Genomic DNA, 21,308 nt, shown 5'->3' with positions numbered 1-21,308 from the left:
CTGAGCACCATCTTTTAATCCTCTTCAAGTGATTTTGTAATTTATCACAGTAAGCCTTACATTTTAATGGCCGATACAGAACGCAATGGTCGGCATATAAACGGATTTCGGAGTCTATATCCTGATGAATATCATTTGTATAAATTAAAGATAAAGTGGGTCCCAAAATGGAACCTTGAGGCACACCGGACTGAACAAGCTCAAATGGTGGACGGGCATTATTGATTACGACAGCTTGTCGTCTGTTACTTAAATATTCATTAACCCAGTTTATTACTTTTTCGTCAACTTTAATCAGCTTCATTTTATATATGAGGCGCTTATGAGCCACACGGTCAAAAGTTTTAGCAAAATCTATAAATGTGACGTCAGTTTGTGTAAGTTCGTGAAGGTTAAGGTGAATGTCAGTAGTAAGTTCAAGAAGCTGGGATTCACATGACTGGCCTCGTTAAAACCACGCTGGTTTGCAAATTTAATGTGGTTGCTAGCCATGTACTGCTTAATTTGAGAAGATAACACGTGCTCAGATAGTTTGCATACAACAGACGTGAGAGATATAGGCCTATAGTTTGTTAGCTTGTTTTTATCGCCGGTTTTATATATTGGTAACACGTGTGCCGATTTCCAGTGGTCTGGAATTTCGGCAGTGTCGAGAGACTGTTGAAACAATAGTGTAAGTATAAGAGCAGAATTGTGCTTTGTCATGTTTAGTAGCTTAGTAAAAACACCGTCAAGGCCAGGACTAAAAAACGATGGTAAACGCTCAACATCTTTCACAATACCGCCACTTGTCACAGTTATACATTCCATAAGGGGAGAACTATCAGAAAACTGTTTTGACTTATCTAGGGGCTTTTCGTCATTAATTACACCACAAGCGAATAAATAAACTGTTGAGGAACATCCACGACATCAATTGCAGCACCAGACTCAGTGGAAAAACAGGTAACTCTTTTGCAGGTGCGGGAGAAATCACCTTCCAAAATTTTTTGGATAAGTTTTTAGAAATTGCGAAATATCCTGGTTGAAAAACTTATATATGGCAGCCTCAATATGTAATACACATTCTTTAGAAAAGGATAAATATTCTGACGTAGCTTCAACAGATTTGGGGCTTCTTGCTTTTCGAAACAAGCGTTTCTTTTTATTCAAATATCGCTGAATCTCAATAGTATACCATGGCTTGTCTGCTGTTTCGTAGATCCACCTTTTTGGAGTTTATCGCTTCCGGAGACTTAACAACTCGGCATGAAAACGAATCCAGTTATCTTGCAACGAACAGTTTTCATACGTTTGCGTAAATGACAGGTAAAATTCAAAAAGCTCAGAGTTGAAGCCTTCGGGAACTGCTTTAGAATAGCCACAGATCTTTTTTTGTCGCGGTTTCTTCACAGTTTCCGTTTTAAAGTACAATGTATGACACGATGGTCACTGATATACTCTAGTACATCCACGGTAGCACGTTTGGGATGTGTTGTTAGAAACAGATCAAAAACAGCATTGTGCCGCGTAGGGATTACGATAAATTGAGACAACTGAAAATATTCTAAAGATCAACAAAATCTGCAGGATCGGGTGTGTGGCGTGTGCTAGGGGACTTTAAGGTTGAGCACTCTATGCCTGAAAAGTTAAAACCACCGGCCAAAATTAACGGAGGGTTAATATATTCGGATTAGATGGAGCCTAATACGGACTGCAGTTCCTCCGCAAAAATGTGTAGAAAGTCAGGTGGCCTATAGCAAGCTCCAATAACCAAAGTTATAGCTGGTAAATAGCATGTAACCCAAATAGTTCCAAGGATACTGTCAGTAGGTATGTGTTTTACCTTTATATGCTTTCTTATTGCTACTACGACACCGCCTCCTTTTCTATACACACGGTCTTTACGAAAGCAGTGAATAAATTTGAAATTTTTAACTCAGATTGCTAACTTCCGGAGTTACCACGTTGCGGTTCCAATTATAACATCTGAATCACAAGCGTGAAGGAGGGAAGTAAGCTGATCTTGTTTGTTAAGGATGCTACGAAAGTTGGCGGAAATTGTAGAAAATGTAGGTGTCCAACTGTCTTTCTGCGCTTGGCGACTGCGTCATGGGTTTGCATTTCGATGGACACATTCCATGACCCTACCCTCGGAATGCTGGTACCGATATAATTTTCTGCGTATCTGTAGCTTATCGAAAGATAGCTTAAACTTTTCATCGGCTTGACAATTCGCTCTAGCAAAGTCGCGAAGTATTTTGCGCATGAATTGTATTCCAGCTGAAAAGTCATAATCTATCCAAATGTTTAATTTCAAATTAATTAGCTTGTACGAATGAGCCGAAATACTGGATTTTGTCTTGTAGTGTACAAACCTCACTATTACTGACCGGTGCTGCCCTTGCCTGTGAGATCCAATGCGATGCGCACGGTCAATACCTGTTACCTCGAAGCCAAGGTGATCTCTGCAGAAGCTTTCAATGACAACTCGAGAAGCCTCGTAGTCTTCTTTCTCTGCCTCAGGCAAGCCTTTGAATATCAATTTTTTTTCTGCACATGCGTTTATTGATGTCATCAACGAGTTTAACTATTTTAGGTTCAGAATCCCGCCTATCAGAAAAGGATGACAGATCGCTTTTGATGTCATCGACACCTTTTTCGACCTCGAATAACACTGTGGCATTTCCCAAAGAATTGTCTAGCGAAGCTGCCACTTTCGAAAGGCCTTTCTTAAGGTCAGTTATACCTCATAAAATGTCCTTCATCTTACGGCTAATTTCCTTTTGAAATTTTTCACGCGCAGATTTGGCACTCTTTAGGGCATCAAGAGCCCTGTCTATCTTTTCAGGGCCGCGAATGACTTCAGTGGCGCGGCAGCAGATTAGGAGATGAACCATAGAAAACATAAGAACAATCAGTCGCCCTCTCGGGCACCATGTAGCAAAGAAACCAGCAGCGGCTTTTAAACGAAGCCTCTCACAGCAGCTACACTGTAGTCGTTGGCTATAGCTACCTATCCGCTGTCGATATGTGACATTTCAACACGCATACTGTACGCATATAATCATAGGCACTGGTCTTGTGATTTGCGGCGTGCACTGAGGTACAGTTTGCAATGCTATGAACCTGCACTCACCTATAAAAGGCAGAAGAACGATGTTCAGCGCTTTTCACAAACGCCGCAAATCCCAATGAGTCACAATTCACAGGGCCCCTTTATAGCTGATAGCCGCCAGCGGGTACCGAATCAGGTATCACGTGACCCAGAAGCCGACGCAAGCACCGTGCGTAGCGATCACAGTTGACAGCTGCGTCGATGCACCGTGGTTTACGATGCGTAGATCACAGCCGCAGTACGAAGCTCGTGGCCCGAGGTCCCAACAGGTTCAGCAACGACGTCAACGGTATCGCTATAAAAAAACAGAAGAACGATGTTTAGCGTTTTTCACAAACGCCTCAAATACCATCATACGTACGCACGGATTACGTACATACGTACGTACGTTATAACCTTAGATCCATAACGCTAGAAGTGACGCAATCCGATTATCACCGTAGCCAGTTGGCCGAGCGAGGTAAAAGCTTTCAAGAGCCAGCCTTGCTATCCGTCAAGTCCGCAAATATGTGGCGGCCAGCGCTCATCATTTCATTTTGTCGCCTCCTGGCCAGAGAACTTCCAGAGAGCAGCCAGACCTAGACACCCTGACTGGTTACTGCAGCCCGCGGTATCAAAGGAAAATCAGAGGTTCACTATCGAGCACTGTGTTCTTCTTGCAGAAAGCAATCTTAGAAAATTATTTTAGTTTTTGTAAACAATATATATAGTGAACTGGAAATTGTATATGTTGTCCTGCATTCGGTCTGCCTTAACATTTTTGTTCACCTACTCACATAAAAACACATCGCATTCTAAAGATTAGCCAGATTTCTTTGTCTCATTGTGTTTCTACTGGAGCTATTTTATGAAGACTATTTGGAGCCTCCTCTTACTGTGTACCCAAAACTAAGATCATCTCGTTAAGCCACATGGGTTGTCTCAGCTTTCGCGTATGTTTTCGAACTTGGCATTGCAATAAAGAATCCCAGCAGAACTCAGTGATTAATTGATTCTGCATTTCTAGAGGACAGCCTATTTTAGATCATTTCTTCATGTCATGTCTTCTGTATTTCAGGAGCATAGGCGACTAGAAACACTAAAAGAGGCGCTTGACGGCTTCCTTCTGCGTTCGCTCGACAACAAGGTACAGCTCGCCATCGTCACATTCAGCACCACCGCAAAAGTGCAGCACCCGATGATGGCAGTCAATCACCGAACCGTAAAAGGCTTTCGGGAAGCTCTCAATAAGTTGACGCCGGATCGCCGTACGTGCATTGGCTGTGGCCTTCAGTGCGCTCTAGAGGTGCGTTTTTTGCGTACATGCATTGGCTATAAAAAAATTTGTTTGTCCAGTTTGAACGTTTTCGTTAACCATTTTTATATATCGCGTGTCGTTTTATAGGTCGCTTCTACATCGCTTGTGCTTCTAGCGATAACTTCTAATGTTAGTTTCTTAGACGCTTTAATTCCAAATACTGAAGAAGAAAGCATGTGTTTCCTCTATGCAGCGCGTGCAATAGCTAGCCTGACGTAACAGTACACACAGAGAAAGCTTCATTGGGTTACTTTGGATTTCGTGATGGTTATGCGAAAAGTGCTGTCCGAAAACCCCGGCTACACGAGGCGGAATTTCGTAACAATTGTTTAGTTAGGTAGGACCTCTGCACTATTATTTATGTACCATTCGGTCCCGATGCCAACAGTCGAATCTCCTCCTCAGTTTGTAGATCTTCTGATTCGAAGGACAGCCCCTCGTTCTATTCTTGGAACGTGTTGTGCATGTGTTCCAATTGCAATGCCTTGTATTACAAAATACGCAACATTAATTGCTTTCTGCATCGTTTGGGTGGATATTAACTCCAGATTTCATAATTCTAATCTTACGTTTCGGAGGGCGCACTACGTGTTGTTAATATTTGTTCCTTCCTTGACTGCGAGTTTTGTTTTTTTATTTGGTCATCATGTAACCATAACTTATCATCCTTGCCATCTCACTTTGCAGCGCAACAGTTTAAGTCAACGCATCCCCGGAAGAGCATAACTTTTTACAATGTAGCGATTATGTTTATTATTTATAACGTTACCAGTCTTATTTTGAGAGCATAGAACGCGGGAATATGCCTGAATTATGCTTTATTTATTGAAATAAGAATGAAGCATGTACACCCGTCAGCAAAAGTATACAGACCAGGGGTAGCGTGATAAAACCAAGTTATTTAATCTGACTAAGTACACAACTTGAATTTGAGTACTGCAGTCCAGACATGGTACCGCGAACTTTACTGTGGACTCGTTAATTCCTGCCTATGCTTGTAAATTACGAATAAATTCAACCTTCACGGCGACCTTGTGAGCCGTATGCTTTTGCTCACGGGGTTATATATGTGTACAAATATCTGAATACTCATGTTTCCGAAAGACCGGTATATATATATATATATATATATATATATATATATATATATATATACATATATATATATATATATATATATATATATATATATATATATATATATTGTACATTCAAGCTAACGTCTTTAGTACACTGGCTACATGGTAGTACCCAGCTTACCCGTGTCATAAAGAACAAATTACACAACCAAAACACAATAACTGTGACGATAGGTTATGTAAGAAAAAGTGCAGTACCATTGCAGTGTTGTAACGTTCACTGAATTGGTGTCAAAAATGGCCACAAAGATCAGCAGGTGGTGACGAATTGCTGTTGCCAGCGGTTGGCAAGTGTCAGCATAATGGGAACCCCATTTCGAAGTTTACGACGGTGCACCTATTTTGTGCGAGCGAACCCACAAGGGACGCTGGGAAGGTATAGAAACTTTTGTGGTGCATCGTAAACTTTCGTTATGTGTAGCAGTTGTCTCCAGGCGTCAGTTTTATTGCGGTATTCCATGAAATGTAATGCGTGTGACTGGTTGAAACCTCCTCCACCTGGCCGCGTGTAGCCGTTGGCGACTCACGAGGCCCAAATTGAAGTAGGTTCATTACTTGCTTGGTTGTGAGAGACATCTTAGAAAACATGCTCCGAGTTGTACGCGACGGACGTCGTTGATTGGCGACGTGGAGTCTGGTATAATGTAAAGCCTGCTTTAGGGCCACACTGCACGACCTCCATGAAACGCTGCAGTGTTAAAATTCTCTCTTTCCAACACAACCAATCAACGCAATGTCTGCTGCATTTGTTCGTCTCGTATTTATTTTCAGTAGCTTTCAGCACGCCAGTGAAGTGGGCACCATACGGCAACTGAGATGCAGATTGAAATATGTCTGAAGTATGTTACGATCTTGCATGTCATCGGCGCGACAAAGCCTAGCGTCCACTCCCATTATTTTTCGAGTGACAGGGCAGATGGTCATGTGCCCTGTTCATTAGTTGCACTTGATGTCGCGCAAGTAATTCTGTTGCCGTAGCAGCAGATTTAGGGCACCGTACATACCTCTTGTCGAGAAAATACAACTAGGTCAGCAATTGACAGCTTTAGAGTGCGACAATAATGGTGTGTATTGACTAGCTGATCAAATTTAATATCTCTGCATTTAACCTCGGAACCATATATAATGCGACCAAGAAAAAGATTATGTAAAATTATATTTACAAGATATATATATTGAAGTCACAACCAAGCATGAACAAAGAATGAATGAGCTCTCTCGATCGTCGTCTTCGTTGTCATGCTGAGAACCTTCTTTAGAATGCCGAAATGGCGTTTCACATAAACCCCGGCGGTCGGAGCGCCGTCTTGGCGCTTAGACAAGGGAAGAGCTGTAGACTGAAGCTTACGGCTTGAGACGGGACACATGCAAGACAACGGTGGGGGACACTGACGATGGCGAGTGACCATCCAACGGGGTTAACTCGTATTACCTCGTTAACCTCGATGAGCTGGCGTGAAAACTTGTAGGGCCCAGAGTAGTGGGAAAGAAGCTTCAAAGACAGGCCGACGTGGCTGCAAAGGGTCACAACAAGTACCAAGGAGTCTGGCTCTCAATGAACGGTTCTGTGGTGGCTATCGTAACCGGCCCTTTGAGTCTGCTGCGAGGCAGAGAGACGGTACCGGGTAAAATTACCAGCCGTTGAGCGCGTGCAATAGCGTCGCGTGCATATTCTGTACGAGCGTGTGGAGCTCATAGAAATTGTGTCTTTAAGGGCAGCAGGAGCTGGCGGGCAAACAAGAGATAAAAGGGGGGAAAGCCGGCGCGGGACGAGCTGTATGCGAATATCACATAAGGCAAACTTTGTTCCAATGACGGGGATAAGTTGAAACCTACATGGATAGCATAGTGATCAACGTGCTGTTGATGCGTTCTGTAAGTCCATTAGTCTTCCAGTGGTTGGCGGTGGTTAGCTCGTGACGTGTGGAACTAGAGTGAAGAATATTGTCGACAACGTGTGAAGGAAAAGACAGACCGCGATCGGTGAGCAGCTGCCGTGGAGCGCCGTGGTGGGGGATGACGTCGTGAACGAGGAAGCCTGCTACGCCCGTTGCTCAGCTGGTCAGCTGTGCCGGTGTGATAGCGTATCGTGTCGCGTAATTAGCAAATATGGCGATCCACTTGTTTCCACAAAGAGAAGTCGGAAATGGCCCAACGAGGTCATGGCCGATGCGGTAGAACGAACTAGCTGGAATGTGTATTGGCTGAAGCGGGCGGGTGGGCTGCAAAGAGGAAAGCTTGCGATCTTGGCAGGACTCGCAACCAGAAAGGTACCAGCGTACAGATTATTAAAGGCCTGGTCAAAAGAATCGACGCTGCGTGTGGTGCTAAGCACGGTATACTCCAAGGTGGCTGGCTGTTGGGGCATCGTGCAGCTGCTGGAGGATAGCAGACCGAAGGCCGTAGCTACTACGAGCAGAAGCCCGGGAGCGTCCAAGTTGATATTGCAACGGTGGAAAATATTGTTGCGAAGCAGAAACAGGTGTAGTGACGACTGGGAGGGATTAGAGCGTAGGCGATCGATGACGGTCCGCAAGTTTCCATCACTGAGACGCTGACTTCGTATATCGATCAAGTCAGAGATGGTGAGGACGCAGCTGTCGGAATCTCGGGTGGTGGAATTGGGAGGATCAACGGGATCATGCGATAGGTAAACGGCGTACTGGTGCCTCACGGCGGACTTTTATGGGACATCAAAGCTGTCTTCTTGCAGCTTTCGAGCCAAGCAACTAAAGCGTGCAGTCTGGTCTTTGCAGGACCAGAGCCAGCACAGCGCATGGTGCTCCGTGATGACCGAAAAGGTGCAGCCAAACAAGTACCGTTGAAACTTTGCGACTGCCCAATTTAGAGCAAGGCATTCGCCTTCAGTGATGAAGAACTTGCGCGAGGAGGCGACTTACCTAAGCGATGGTGCGGCCTTGGCTTTCTTGCTACTATGCGAGGACAGCGCCGGTGCCGTGTCCGCTTCCATACGTTTATAGCTGTGTAGACACTGTGGGGTCAAAATTCGTCAACATGGGAGGAGTAGGAAGCAATCAGGTGAACCTTTAGAATGTATCTCAACGGTATAGACCCCATGAAAATGCATTTCCTTCTTCAGCAGCTGTGTCCGCGGACAAGCAACGCCGGCGAAGTTCTTGACTAAACGTCGGAAGTAAGAACACAAGCCAACAAAGCTACGGACATCATTGGCCAAACGTGGCACAAGAAACTCTTTCGCGACATGAATTTTGCCGGGATTGGTCGGGATGAGGGTCGATGGATGAGAAGGGGGGGACCCGTGAGGACGTTCGAGGGCGTCGTCAGTCTGCGGCAGTGGGTAAACGTTCTTATGTGTGACTTCGTTCAAATAACGGTAGTCGACGCAGAAGCGCCAGCTGCCATCCTCCTCCTTTTTAGAACAACAGGTGATGCCCAGAGACTACAGGAAGGTGCAGTGGCGTTTTTGGTGAGCATCTTGTCGACCTCGCGCTGTATCACTTACCGCTCAGCATGACACACGCGATAGGAACGTCGTCTGTTAAGGCTGGCGTCTCCGGTATGAATTCTCCGAGTTACGACTGATGTCTGGTTCAACCACCTTTCATCAAAGTCAAAAATATCGTGATGGAACATCAATAGGTTTCTGAGATCGGCAGCATGTGGTGGTGCGAGGTCAGGCGCAATAATATTGTTAAAAGTGATATCGGTTGAACTGGACGAGGAGGTCGCCGTAGCGGAGGACGAAGAATTGTCTACAGCGAATGCAGAAATGGCATACTCATCGACAAAAGATACGTTGGCTAGCGCTCTAAAGTTGAAGCTGGGCACCGACACTCAGTTATCAGTGAGGGCAACGAGGGGGAGGGGGATAACGTTAATATTTGGGGGCATATAAAATTTGGGATATTGGACTCAAGTTTTCACATTCGGAAATGAAAGGTCAGGAAGTCAAGATCGCGTACATACCAGATTGAAGTGGCAGTCCAACGTGATCAATGCAGCACGAACGTGGTTGTCGTGTGGGCGAAGCGTCAGAGTGAAGGATCTGCTAGAACCGGGGCACATCACTTTCACAATCAACCCAGGCGGAATTGGCTGACAGAAAATGAGCTCATGGGAGCACTGGATAAGCACACAGCAAGTACTACTCTCGTGAAGCGGTAGGCAGCACTGATGGGTACTCGGGACATGGCTAAGACAGGAAGCTTTTAACCATCAGCGATGGTTCACAACGTGGACGATGTGAGGATTTTCTTTTAGCGATGACGGTGCTCTGAACATATCACAGATTGCGCCCTTCTCAACGAGATCAGTGACATGTACGCCCTCTTCTTTAACATATAATAGGTTAGGTCTAGTCGGCAGTATGGTCAGAGGAATTTGCGGCCAGTCATTATTGTAGCGTCACCTCGCGGCGCTGCATTGTCTAGATTTCCGAAGGCAGACGTCCAATGGGCGACGACAGGGGGCGGAATTGGGGCAAGCAAGATGGCGGACATCGAGAGAGGGGCGAGCGGGACTCCTGCACTCAAGGACATGGTGAGCGTCGACAACGCCTCTTTTATCTAGATGCCAAACTAGGGTGACCACCCTAGCTAGGCAGGTGGCTCAAGTAAAACTGTTGCTTGGCCTAGTTAGTGCATGCTTGAAGTAGAAAAGGCAAGGCGCAGAAGACCAGGACACAAGGACACAAACGACGATTTTTTTGTTGACGATGTTCTAGTGGCTCTTAAGCCTTTGTTGCATTTTTTTTTCGCAGACGCTGTTCTTTAAACCTTTATCGTTGAACTCTTCTGTCCATTTCATTGTTTGTCACGTGGTTCATTTTTCGCGCGGTCACATGTTTTATCAATTTGTTGGTGAGTGACCATTAAAGATTTGTTTTGACGCAGACACTGTACTTAGATGCCTTTTTCATGTTTTTCTGTGTTATTCGTCGGTCATTATTCCCACAGTCGTGCGGCTTTGATCGCTGACTGGGCCTTAGGTGTTTGAAGTGTTTTATATTGTAAATAGTTTGATAATGAAGCGTAGACGGTACTTTCTATGTCTAGTTTTTTGTCCCCGGTGGCTTGGAAAAGACTATAATAAATAAATTGCCCCCCATGCTGATCCAAGTGTGGTTCTTGTTTTCTCATTTGATATTATGAGCCAGATATGATTCCTGAGTTGTCGATAGATTCCTGTTTTTTACTTCTTAAGCTTCATGTGTGACTCGGCGTGAATAACCTATATAAGGCAGGCTTGTTGCGGAAATAAACTTTGTTGTGAGTGGCACCGGTTCTGTCGTTTGTGTTCTTCTTCTTGTGTCCTAGTCTTCTGCGCCTTGCCTTTTCTGCTTCAGGCGGCTCGCTGTCTCATTGTTGGGTTCCCCCGCGGAGTTGCTTGCTTTCACTGAGGGTTGGTGTCACGCTCTGACACTGTCTCACGCGGCACTTCTATGGCTCGGGAAGGGCCTTTCCAATGGGCGGGGCGCAGCAGCGACTTCTCGTTCAACATTTCGGGCATCTAAATTTAAACACTTGCTGTGGCTGTTTGCAGATTATCGCATGTAGACGTGAAATGTATTTCACATCAGTGCCAAGTAAATCATAAAGAGCATGTAGTACCGCCATGGCGCGTAGCAGGAAGAGCAATCGGTCTCGTTCGATAAACATGAAAAATGAAGGACGCCGCGTAGTAGAGACGCAAGTAGGCGTATAAACTGTGTTTATTTCACCCTTACTTTGGGCAAGTAAAATTATTACGCATTGGGTACTTCCTCATGAAGAACAACATCACGGCTTCACAGAGTTGGCCAGCTATAGCTTCAACACTTTGCGGGACAATGGTTTCCGCTCAATAAGCTTTGTCGCCCTGTTTCTGTCCGTCACTCCAATGGCATAGTTCATGAAAATTAGCTTCATAAACTTCGTTGCTATGAGATACAGAACCATCTTTGTTTGCTTTTCGTCGCACTTTTCACAACAGAGCACAGGAAGTTCCATGAGAGCCCAGACGCTGCTTTCATAGCAGCCTTCTAACGGCTTAGCAATAGAGCTTCTTTTGTTGAGCACATCAGCAAATCTCCGAAGCCCTCTCAGAACATTTACCACCTCCTCGCTCGGGTGATCCTGGTGAGCGATGAGACCATGTAGGGGATTTTATCTTTTAGGCGCCTGCAGGAGCGAAATGCGATTTCCGCATGGGATTCCTTCACTTCCTGCGCAAACTGTCAGCCCTCGTCTTAAAGCTACACTGGCCACATCCGGGTTTGAAACGAGCGGCATTGTGCTGACGCATTGGCCATACAGTTTCTCCTCTGCTACATTGAGAAGATTCTCCATCACTTTATTGAGCGCATAGTAGTGCTGGTTAGCTGGAATTAAGTTTTTCGTTGAGAAAGAGGATGAACGCTGCACGTTGCTATCACTTGAAGTAGCAACAACCAGTATTGAGCATCTTCTGCAGCCTGTATACAGCACTTTTCACAACCAGCGTATCATTGCACCCGGCCATGCTGTGCAGAAATCCAAACAAGGATTCAGCTGGGTCACTTGTCATTTTTCTCGTCAAAACAAACTAGAACTTTCTGGCAAGAAACAGATGTCGACTGCACTCGACATTCGACTTCGTTGTTATCACGAGTGTATGGTAGGTTTACTTTGTGAAAAAAATCTCAGGGTTGCTCTCATTTCTGAGTTCCTCCATGTAAGCAAGGAATTAGAATTCAAGTCATCTCAGTGTCTCATCAACAACTGATGTGAACTGACATGCGTCAGGACCATTTCGATGAATGTGTGTTTGACAGTTGCTCACATCCATGAGATTAAACCACTTTTGTATGACTTTCATATTGTATAATACTGGCCCTGCTGTAGCGAACTCTGCATCACAAGTACGGCCAGCCTCATCCTTCAGGTAGCCTAATGCTGCTCTTACTGCAGCACTGAACAACTGCACGTCTGAGCACGCATTCATTTTTTCAATGTTTAAATACAAGTGCTTGTGCATAAGGAACCGTAGCGGCCGTATTTTCGAGTGCTGTTGCATTCCGTACAATGTCTTGAAATAGTTGGAAGATATTTCTTGCGATATATATTTCCCCAGGAACTGCAATCTTAGTTTTCACACTGTGACTTTGGTCAAAGACAACGAATAGAGGTTTCGTGGGATTAGAGGGATGAGGAGCAAGTGCTTTCGCCTCCCCTTTGCACAATATATCCATCGCAATGACTATGTTCTGGCGGTTGTCGGTGACAAGACGCACGACATCAAATCCCACATCTACTCTTTGGATGACGTGGCGAATGCAATTGGCGAGCTGCTCACCGGTGCATCCCATTGTAAAAAAGGAAGCAACTGGTATTTTGAATTTCCCATGCATGCCGCAAAGAAGAAGCACAAGAGAGAGTTAGCCAGAGTGCAGTTTTCTGATTCAGGATCAAGCTGCTGTAGGTCAAAACTCAAATCAACTTCCCCAACAAAAACGTCTCCATGCCCATGATATTCCTGTTTTTGTTGCATTCTCATTTGAACCACAACAAGTCCACATGTTCTAGCTTCCGGAGTTTGCGGCGATTCTACTTCCGCTTGTAGCCGACAGCACAGCAATTCACTAAATCTGATTTCTTCAGGTATTCTTCCATTATATTTCTGCAGTGTATTTCTGCATGGAAGCTTCAGCAGCTCCTCGAACCTTAGATGGTCATAGGCCTTGGCAGACAAGTTTCTTAGAATCATGCAATGTCTCACTGTTGGCACTGACGACGCTGGCAGCTCCTTGTGTTTTCTCCTATATTTGAGACGCACATTGAGCGCGTCACAGCTATCCTTAAAGCCTTCCGCAAGGCTGGGCTCCAAATAAACTCATCGAAGTGCCACTTCGGGCGCCGAGAGATTACAGTGCTAGGCCATCTTGTCGCTGCTTCCAGAGTACAACGCCACCCGGAGAAGGTTTGAGGAGTAACGGCTTTTCCTCTGCCTCAGTCTGTCAAAGACGTCCGGAGTTTTGTGGGCTCTCTTCTTATTTTCGACTGTTCCTTAAAGATTTCGCAGCAATCGCTCGACTACTCACTGAACTTCTGAAGAAAGACGCGCATTTTACTTGGCGTTCCCTTCAGGCTGCCGAATTTGCACGCCTTATCACGATTCTCACCAATCCACCGGTCTTGGCCCACTTTAACCCGTCCGCACCTACAGAGGTCCGAAGTGATGCCAGTTGTTATGGGATGGGCGCCGTCTTATAGCAACGCCAACATGGACACAAGCGCGTTATAGCCTACTCTAGCCGGCTCCTGACAACTGCAGAGCGCAACTATTCGATTACCGCGCGCGAACGTCTTGCTCTCGTCTGGTCTGTTTCAATGTACCGCCCATATTTACAGTGGAAGCCCTTCGCAGTAATCACAGAGGGTCATGTGCCCTGTTGGTTTTCGTCGCTCAAGGATCCTACTCGCCGGCTTGGTCGTTGGGCCCTCCGACTTCAAGAGTATCCCTACCCAATGACTTACAAGTCGGGACGCCAAAACCTGGACGCAGATTATCTATCTCGCTACCCAATCGAAGACGCGACCTCTACGTCTGGTACTGACACCGATGCCTGTGCTCACTGTTTTTCCACTGATCCATGTCGCTGACGAGCAGCACCGTGACCCGTCCTTGCGTGTCACCATTGACCGCCTGGAATAGTGACTTGCTGAAAGTTCCCTTCGCTTATTCACACTTCAAGATGGCGCAGTCTACCACTGCAACGTTGACCCCGACGGCCCTGCATTATTTCTTGTGATCCCTAAACACCTTAACTCGGCTATTCTCCACGAGCTTCAGGACCTCTCCACTGCCGGTCACCTGGGTTTGTCACGTACGTACGACCGGATGCTTACGCATCCTTTTGCCAGGGCTTGCTCGTTCCGTTCAAAGATATGTAGCTGCGTGTGAGAAATTCCAGCGATGCAAGACACCATCGACGCTCCCTGCTGGCTACCTTCAACCACTTGACATTCGCACGGAACCATTCTTTCGCGTTGGTTTGCACTTACTTGGCCCTCCTTCTCTTTCTACCTCTGGGAACAGGTGCATCGCTGCGGCCACGGATAATGCCACGCGCTATGGCATCACCCGAGCGCTTCCTACAAGCTTTGCCACAGATGTTGCCGATTGTTTTCTACGCGATGTGATTTTATTACATGGCTATCCACCACAACTTTCCACAGACCATGGCCGGACATTCCTATCAAAAGTTATCGCGGACATATTGCTCTCCTGTGCCATGATGCACAAGCTATCCACGTCATACCATGAGCAAGCAAATGGCCTCACGGATCGTGCTAATCGCACTTTCACAGACATGCTCGCGAAATATGTTTCTTCAGACCGCACTGAATGGGACCTTGCTCTACCGTTTGCCACGTTGGTTTATAATTTCTCGCACCACGACAGAGCTGGTTATTCCCCATTTTTCCTTCTGTTCGGCCGAGAACCAGCACTGCCCCTCGACACAACTCGCGCTGTTAACTCGGCACCGACCAGTGAATCGCACTAGACGCCATTGCCCGCTGCGCCCACGCAAGGGAAATTGCCCGTGACCGCCTTCTGCAATGCCAAGATAGTCAAAGGCGTTTATACGACCGGCGACACCGAAACATGCAGTTGCCGACTGGTTCTTTGGTGCTTCTATGGTCTCCGTCGCGTGAGGTGGGCCTGTCAGAAAATACGCTGCGTCGTTACACAGGCCCATACTGAGTGCTTCGTGCCGTGACTCACGTCACCTACGAGATCGCCCCTCACGCCCCTTCTGCCTCCCAGTCCAGAGATATCGTCTGCGTTAGTTACACGACTGAAGCAGTATCACCCACCCAGTGGTGACTATTGGACGCTCCGGGACGTCGCTTCTGCCGCCAGGGGATAATGCGACACGCTTGTGATATTTGATTGCTTGAACGAGGCGCGTAGGCGCCATCACTTGAGAAAAGAGGAGGAAGAACGGAATGGTCTCGGGCTGTGAATTTGACCGGTCAGCGCTGTAATCGCTGTTGTAAATATTACCTGTAAATAGTTGCTCGTTTTACTGACTTGTCCTTCGCGTAACAATATTTCGCTTAGCAGTGTGTTCAATGGGGCTGCTTGGTTCATCTTTAGAATAAAAACAGGAATAGCGCAAAAGAGGACCAGCGAGTAAACAAGACAGCGCTCTGTCCTGTTTACTCGCTAGTCTTTTGTTGTGCTGTTCCTGTTTTTATTCTAAATATTTCCCTCTTCCGCATCAGGTGCAAATTCCAAAAATGTGTTCACGTAGCTTTGCTCTTTGTGTTCTGAAAGCTCTTTCTTGTAGGAATCTACAGTGCTCTGAAGCATTTCATTCCTTTCTTTGAGGGCGCGCTCTTTTTCTTGCCATCGTTTCCGTTTGAAGAAAACGCTTGAAGGGCATGCTGTCGTGGACTTTTGCACACCATAGGACCGCGCAGCATAAACTTTGATCTGCGGTAGTTCCATAAGACTTCAAAAATTTGCATCTGCCTCACCTGTTTCCTTGCGACTACCTTGAGCGTGTACCGCTTCCAGAATCGCTACGTTGATTAAGGAACACCAAGCTGCACTTTCAAATGCGTTGTTCAAGGCACAGACATATCCAACTTGCCTTCCGTTGTTCTGAGTACGGCCAATTTCGCTCCTCCTAAGGGAGGCAATTCTTGATGTAGCCGTTCTGCTGGTACTCCTGTCGACCGAGCATAGCTTTGACGAGCCGTCGGTTGAAGGCTCTCCCTTACGTTTCCGATGCTGGCATCAATTCCTGAGATTGCGGGAGCGTTCCTTATGTACGAAGGGTTGCCAGAGAAAATGCTTGGCACAACGCCTGGTTTCAGCTGCCGGATCTTGCAATTATCTTTGTAGTCCGATGCGTTGAAATGCAGGCTGCACACTACCCAATAATTGGAAGCAGAATTTGGCTGCCACTACTTCCTGGAAATCGCTTTGAGCCACCATGCAGGTGCGTTGGACTCTGTGAAACGAGACACCTGGCTGCTTTTTATGCTGACTCTGCGTGCACAATGTTACCCAGCAATACCACATAATTGCAGTATTTAGCGTTAGAAAATCCTCGAAAAGCTTGGAACAAGCAAGCGCACACCATATGAACACCGGAGCACCACGAGGGAATGTATGTCAGACCTCAGCGCCTCTAGCGGCCGCCCTGAGAGGGTGGTAGGAAAAGGTGCGGCAGTGCTCTCACCCCCCATTTGGCTGGCATATAGTTACAGGAGGCGTTGCTGTCGATATGACATGGGGAATTGTCATTCATTGTGCTATGCGATTGTGCAAAATGAGGTTCGGAACAGTCAGGATTGCTCTCATTGTGACGGTTATGGGCATAGTGTCCACGACGGGGCCAGTATTAACGGCAGTTGCAATAGCGTGGGACGTGACCTATACATTGGCAGCTAATGCAAAGAGGCTGATCATCATCATTCCTCCATTCGTCTCCATTCGGAAGACGTAGCAGGAACAGGCGCATTGCGAACGGCGCGGGGCATAGGAGACTTGGGGATGGTCAGTGGGACGGGAAAAAGCGACGGCATACACAGTCTAAGCCAACGCTGGACAGTTTCAGACGAAGAATGGCTTGGAGAAGTAGTATCATCGGGGACGTAAACTAAATGGCGCGGCAGCATGTGCAAGCAGGAGACATGGCCTCAATTTCGCGTAGGATTCCGCGGTTAGCGGTAACTGTGGTCCATTAACGTCTTCGCGCGACAATGTTGCTGTCGTGGTGGGCAGTCGCATGAACTGGTTAGCTATGCGTTGGCTTTCGGCATTCTCAGTACGCTCACACTCCCGTATGGTGTAGTCGGCCATCTTGCAATCCTTGCAAGTTGCCAGATTGAATGCTTCATCTGCTATCTCTTTTAAAACATGTCCCCATTTGTCTGACTCCGTCATGTAATCGTCCGCCTTGCGACAAAGGGACAGCACGTCCTGTATGTAAGAAAAAGGGGACTCCGTATATGTTTGGGCACATGACGCCAACGCCTTCTTCGCCGCAGCTGTGTGACCAATGGTCTTTCCAAGCAGATCACGCATCTTGCATCTTGCAGGAATCCCAACTTCCGATTTCAGCTTCATGATTCCGGAACCCGACCTTTGCTTTTTCTTTTAAGTAAAATATAACATTCGCCAACATGGCCGTATCGCTCCATCGGTTGTGTTTGCTTACACGCTCATATAGGGCCGACCGGTCGTTAATATCGACGTCATCCCTTCCGGTAAGCGTGCCCGGACCTCTTTGCTGCGCTAGGACAACCGTTGCCGTTGCAGCCGCTGAGGAAAAGGTCGCCTGTTCTGCCATTTGGGAAAAATCCAAGCGACGGTCGCTGCGGAGCTCCGTCGTAACGAGTTTTAGCTCACACTTCTACCAGAAATACGACCTAGATAAAGCTTAGGCAAAATCATATTTACACGGTATATTCAGAGAACTCACAGAGCCAAGCTGGCGGAATAACCACAAAAGAAGAACGAGCTCTCTCGATCGTCCTCTTCGTGGTCCTGCTGAGCACCTTCCTCAGAATTCGGCAATGGCGTGAACCAATGTGCATGGCAGATCTTTAATGGCAAGCTATGATTGCCAATTAGGGACTCAAGGTGTAGTCATTTTGTTTTCATAAAATCGGGGGTAGTTGAACTTGGCACTCGAAGCGCGGCTGAAGTTCTGTCTTTCTGGGTCATGTACCGTGCCCCTCTTGACGACGGTTCGCTCTACATTCGGGAAACAACAGGTCTGAGGTGTAATCACTGGTGTTGCGAGTTTTACTGTACTCTTGAACTATGGTGAAGCAGACCCATAAGGTAATTTCAAAGCCGAGAACCAGTTTATTGCACCGTTAATGAATTGTTAGCTGAAGCACAAGCGATTTGTCTGGCTCGAAAGAAGACGGCATCCGCAATTATTTCGTACAGCTCAAGGTCATTTGAACCACCTGTCCATAGCAGGAAACATCAGCGTGGATATTCGACAAATAGTAACATGGACATAGTCATTAGATGTGTGGTATCGCCGCCTAGTGCTTTGAAAGGCGATGTTGCAGACTATTGTGCGTACGCATGTAGGCGTGTTCACTATTATTGTGTTATTTATAAGTTCACGCGCACTTGAAGGTGTCTATGCAAAGACGCAGCCCTCTAGGGTGCTAAAATGACAGTATCATGCCGAATTTTTCTAAGACTCAGAGTGCCGCAATCTTAGGAATGCCTATCGCCGGGTTCGAATCTGTTGATATTGACTTACAAAAAGCAAGAGGGAACGCCACCCAAAGGGTGTTAGTTTCTTTAGTGTGGACGAGACTGAAATTGAAACCAGATTTTTGGCATTTCGTGCCACTATGCTTAAAAGGGTGCTGTTTGAGCTACTTCCGAAACATGTCGCCAGCATAATCTTCACTTTGCGCAGCATCAAAGTTTGCAATCACGGCTTCAAATGAAGAAAATATTCGCGCTAAGTCATTATACCTGTGGAACAGGTATCCGAAGGGACTTCTCAAAGTTGTACTATTTCTGGTGCATCTCGAAGGTTGCAAAGATGAACTGCGTTTCGTTTGAGAACTATTGGTACATGGGTTGAAAAATAATTGTAACGGCATGCATACTTGGAAACATGTGCATTGAAACTTAGAATAAATACAGAGTTTTTCAAATCAAGCGTTGTTAAAGAAATTCCGCGGCTAATGGAAGCAGAGGGATAATTCTGAAGCTGTTCCTGTACTATAGGGTGTACAACAGCCTGAATTGAACTTGAAGATTCAGCTGATATTTTGCAGATGAATTTCGAACCATCGACAAATTCATGCCTAATGTAAACGGCTCTTCTACATCATTGGTTTGTTCAAGTTACTACCAAAGTGCCTGCCTATTGTGTCAACAGGGACGTAGAAAGTGCTGTGACTCACGGAGCGATGGTCATAGATTCCGCAGGTGTCCATCCGAGTAGCAACATTTACGCAGCATGTGATATCAGCGCTGGAAATTCTGCGCGAATGGGCCGATCTTTATGTGTAAACATCCTGCCTGAACCTCTCCCACAAAATTTACCGGTGTATCAAGCTACGTGGCAATATAGTTCCAGTCAGGTTGAGACAGCAGTTAACATGTCCGTTATTGTTTCTTTGTTCTGTCGCGGTGATATATCTATATCTATATCTATATCTATATATATATATATATATATAGATATATATATATGCATGCTTCGTTACGATGGTCGGAAGTTCAAATCCCCTTTTATTTCTGTTTTTTTGATGATGGTATATCTTAATTTGACATTCTCTTGTACACTACATCTGCATGCTTGGAGTGACGCCTGACAACGGCGAAAGATGCTGCGAGCGATTGGAGCTATACTAATCCAGCTACAGCAAAATTAGGAAGGCCAACTAAGATTGAACAAGGACACTCCATCATCAGAACAGGAATTGGCCTCCCTGGTGCAGTATTGCGTCACAACCTCCTTGATTAGAATGACAATTAACCCACGCCCCTCTGTCCCCAGCAGCTGCGGAACAGCTGACCAAGGCGGCGGTCAGGCCTGTAACGTAGCACAGGGTACTAAAAAGCTCGGGGTCCGGACAGGCCGTAAATGGCAACTGAGCCTGTCAACCTTTAACAGTCACACTGTATCAAGTGAGGCTAGCTTGGCAGGACTCTTTGAGGAACTATCACACATAGTTAGGGATATGATTGGCCTTAGTGAGATTAGAAGTCCTGGTGAGGCTTATACATTGCTGAATAACGGCCATGTCCTCTGTTATAGAGCTGATAAGAAGCAACATGGGGCAGAATTCCTAATCCATATGGACATAGCGGGCAACATTGACGAATTCTGATTTCATCGCGTGACGCGAATGGTGTAGAGCTTTGTGGAAGGCACGCGGGTCCAAACGATTAGTCTGGAACATTCGACGACTGCTCTATAAAAGCCGACGCGCTTGACCCGCAGATCAGATTTTCGACGATTGCCAACCGTGTTCGCCGCTATCGTTGTGCTATAAGTGTAGCCTCTTTTGTGGGCATAGGCTCGCGCAATAAAAGTTAGTTTTGTGTTTCACAGTATTGCTACTGTGTTCTTTGACGTCACGACCACGTGACATCTGGTGGAGGTGCTGGGTAAGTCCTGTCATGAATGGTTATTCTTGCCGTGCAGATTCCAGTCGGCGTGATGAGGTGTCCTCCAGCGGTTCGAATTTGCGGGCCTTCCCATACAGTTTTAACTTTCTTCAACTGCGCGGTGATGGGTCCACTCATGATGGAGTAATCGGCTCCTGTGTCCACTAAAGCGCTGACTGCGTGGCCGTCGAGAAGCACGTCGAGGTCGGTGCTTCTTTGTCTGGCGTTGCTAAATACTTGTCGTCGATGGACCTCAAGTCTGGCTATTGGCAAATAGAAGTCGACGAAAGAGATCGCGAAAAGACGGCCTTCATCACCCCAGACGGCCTCTACGAGTTCAAGGTTATGCCATTCGGACTGTGCTCGGCGCCTGCAACGTTCCAGCGCGTCATGGACACGGTGTTAGCAGGATTGAAGTGGCAGACCTGTCTCGTTTACTTGGATGACGTCGTCGTCTTCGCCGAAAATTTCGACGATCACCTCAAGCGGCTTGCGACAGTACTAGAGGGCATCAAGTCGTCAGGGCTTACTCTGAAGCCGGAAAAATGCCGCTTCGCTTACGATGAGCTTCTGTTCCTGGGCCACGTAATCAGCAAATCTGGTGTCCGTCCAGACCCGCAAAGGACAGCTGCCATCGCACAGTCCCCGCAACCCATCAACA

The sequence above is a fragment of the Dermacentor andersoni genome, chromosome 9, assembly GCF_023375885.2.
Source record: "Dermacentor andersoni chromosome 9, qqDerAnde1_hic_scaffold, whole genome shotgun sequence".
Classification (NCBI taxonomy): domain Eukaryota; kingdom Metazoa; phylum Arthropoda; class Arachnida; order Ixodida; family Ixodidae; genus Dermacentor; species Dermacentor andersoni.
The sequence above is the reverse complement of the archived record's forward strand: the minus strand, read 5'-3'. Positions refer to the sequence as shown.